At 37.1% G+C, this 3,371-nt stretch overlaps 1 protein-coding gene across 1 annotated transcript in view; it reads right to left on the bottom strand.

Annotated features, from left to right (window-relative positions):
- The window catches only part of CUL5 (cullin 5), a 159,083-nt gene that overhangs the window by 46,768 nt on the left and 108,944 nt on the right, over window positions 1-3,371 (bottom strand). The window lies entirely within an intron of this gene.

Below are 3,371 nucleotides of genomic sequence, written 5' to 3'. Positions count from 1 at the left end.
TTAAAACACAAATTATTATACTTCTAAAAATACATAAAATATAAATCAGTTTTTATTTCTTATGGTGTATTTGGCCTGATAGAATTTGCCTAGTCAAAGACTTCAGCATGCTTTTTGTCATGTTGTATTATCAATATTCTCAAGTGAGGTCTTAATGCTGCCTGACAATCACACTATTTTCTCTTATCCACTCAGTCTCCTATTCTCCTACACAACACTTTGTACCATCTCCTTTCTCCTTAAACCGCCAATATTTCTTCCCCCATGTACATTTTCATCTAATGATGTGGTTTGTTTCCTGTTTCACTGAGAAAACTGAAGCAATCAGAATTCCCTCTTCTTACTCCTACATTAATTTCCCCCTCTTCATTGTTTGTATAGCCTCAGCATTAAAAACATATTGTTATATTTCACATCTTAAAAAATGTTTTTTGGCTTTGTCTACCTTCAGCTAATGCCCTACTTCTCTCCCTCCCTTTAATCTAAAATCCTAGAAGAATTATCTAACTCGCTGTCTCCAATTTCTTTCCTGTATTCTTACTGAACACCATTCTAATCATGCTTTTGCACGACGACTGTACACATTTGTTCTTCACAAAGTCACTCACAACCTCCATGTTGCTGAAGTCAATGGTTATGTGACCTATCAGCACCATTTTGAAACAGCAGATCATGCCCTCCTCCTGAAAGTACTTTTTCTACTTGTTTACTAGCACACAACACTCTCCTGGTCACTCCACTCCTGGTCATTCCTCTCTCCTTATTAAAGACAGTTCCTCGTTTTTCTTACAACCAAATATCAGAATGCCATAGGCCAATCCTCAGATCTGTTCTCTCTTCTATCTTCACTCATTATGTTGGTGATCACAGCCACTATTATTGCTTTAAAAAACATCTACATGCTGAAGCTGCCAAACATACTTTTCTAGTCTCATTATCTCCCTTAAATTCCAGATTCAACATTGCCACATAGATGTTTAACAGACATTTCAAAGTTAACTTCTTCAAAACTGAGTTTCTGATCTCTCTGCAACCATCTCCCCGAAACCTGTTTCCCACAGTCTTCCCTACTACAGTAAACATACCCTTCTAACTGATCAGAAGACAAATCTGAGTGTTATCCTTGATTTCTCTCTTTCTATCACATTCCACATCTGATTCATTAGCAAATCCTACATAGTCTATCTTCATAATATAATCAGAATCCCAGCAATCCCCCTTCTGGGCATATAACCAAAGGTAATGAAATCACCAGCTTATAAAGATATCTGAACTCTCATGTTCACTGAAGCATTATTCACAATAGGCAAAATGTGGAAACAATTCAAGTGTCCATCAAAACCTGCATAAAGAAACTGATACATATATACAATGGAATATTATTCAGTCCTAAAAAATAATTGCACAGGGGTTTTAAAGGAAGGAAAAAAAAAAGAACGAGGTACGCCTGAAGGACATTATGCTACGTGAAATAAGCCAGACACAACACAAAAATATTGTATTATTAATATCTCACTTATGTGTGGAATCTAAAAAAAAAATTCAAATACACAGAGACAGGAACAAAATAGTGGTTACTAGTGGTAAAGCGGGTAGGGAAGAAATGGGGAGATGTAGGTCAGAGGATACAAAGTAGCATATATGTACGATGCACAAGTCTAGAGAGCTAATATACAACATGAGAGCTATAGGTAATAAAATTATACTGTACTGTATATGGGATTCATGACAAATGAGTAGTCTTTAGCTGCTCTTGCCACACACACAAAAAAGGTGAAACAATGGAATTGTTAATTTGCTTCACTATAGTAATCTTTTTAATATTTATATGTATCCCATAACAGTATGTTATATATCTTAAATACACACAATTTTTTAAAAAAGTAACAGACATGCAATTTGAAAACTTAAGGGTATGTTAGTTAGCCACTGAGATGACAGGACTGACAGAGCATCAGTGTGGGTGGAGAAGAGTACCTCACTGCAACCTCCAAACCCTAAGTCGAGCGATACTTCCACCTCAGCTTCCTGAGTAGCTGGGACTACAGGCGCACGCCACCATGCCTTAGCTAGGTCTAAAAATTTTTTCTAGAAATGGGGTCTCGCTGTGTTGCCCAGGCTTGTCTCAAATTCCTGGACTCAAGCAATCCTTCTGCCTCAGCCTTCCCAGGTGTTTGGATTATAGACATGAGCCACCACATCCAACCCAAAATTCTTTCAATGACTTCCCATCCTACTCAGAGTAAAAAACTGAACTCCTTACCATGGCTCAGAGTCTTATTTGATCTGGCCTCCTATTACCTTTCTGACTTCATTTCCTGTTATTCTCCCCCTCACTTCAATCCACTCTCACCACAATGACTTCTTTTTCCTGGAACATGACAGGTATATTCCTGCCTTAGAGCCTTTGCATCTGCTGTTTCCTCTGGCTGAAACACTCTTCCTTCAGGTAACCACATGACTTATTCCTTTGTCACCTTCAGTCTGGATTTACATGGCAGCTCAACAAAGCCTATGCAAGCTACACAATTTAAGACTTCAAACCACCCCACCACCTCCATACTCCCTAACTCCTTCCCCACTCTAGACTAAAAAAGGAAAATAAACTCTACTAGAGAAAACTGTTTGTCTATAGAACCATTCAAACTTGAGAAGTAATTAAAAGTAACCAAAGGGGAAGAAACTAACGGTAATTTCTTCTGATGACGAGTGAGGATGGGAAAAGATGGTATGCAATGTAAATGCTTCCCTGGGAAACAAGGATAAACGTCACATAACTCTTGAAGGAGCCCTATGAAAGGACAGAGAATGGAGGAATCAACTCTGCTTGGGATGCACTATGGAGGAAGGGGGGGTAGTATCAATAAAGTTCCAGAGGAATTATACTTTCGGGGGGATCTTAAAGGAAGGATGAACAGGAATTCAATAATCGGTAATATTCAAAAATAGGAAAACATCCTTAGAAAAATGAGGAAGAGAGTAACTTTCTAGCTAAATTCTAGTTCACAAGGATACTCAGCGCTTACAAAATGCTCACAAAAACATTTACCACACCACATACAGTTGTGCTCCACTGATGAAAAATTGGACTTGCTAGGTTCTTAGTTTCCAATTTAATAGTATAAGGATGCAAACTGCTTATTAATAAAAGTAAATTATGACTAATTAATACAAACTGTTACTATACAGGAACATATACCTTATCTCTTGCAGTAAGAAATCGTGGGTCATCTTGAAAAGCTTCTTTGACGAGTTTACTAAATCTATTAAATAGTGTAAGTAACTGCTCAACATATTTCTCAGAGTCCTAGAAACAAAATGTTTTATATTTAATTGAAATTTTAAAAAGAAAAGAATAATACAAAAATGAG

Source organism: Propithecus coquereli, unplaced genomic scaffold (assembly GCF_000956105.1).
Source record: "Propithecus coquereli isolate 6110/MARCELLA unplaced genomic scaffold, Pcoq_1.0 Scaffold6, whole genome shotgun sequence".
Taxonomy (NCBI): domain Eukaryota; kingdom Metazoa; phylum Chordata; class Mammalia; order Primates; family Indriidae; genus Propithecus; species Propithecus coquereli.
This window is presented reverse-complemented; position numbering and strand designations above follow the sequence as displayed.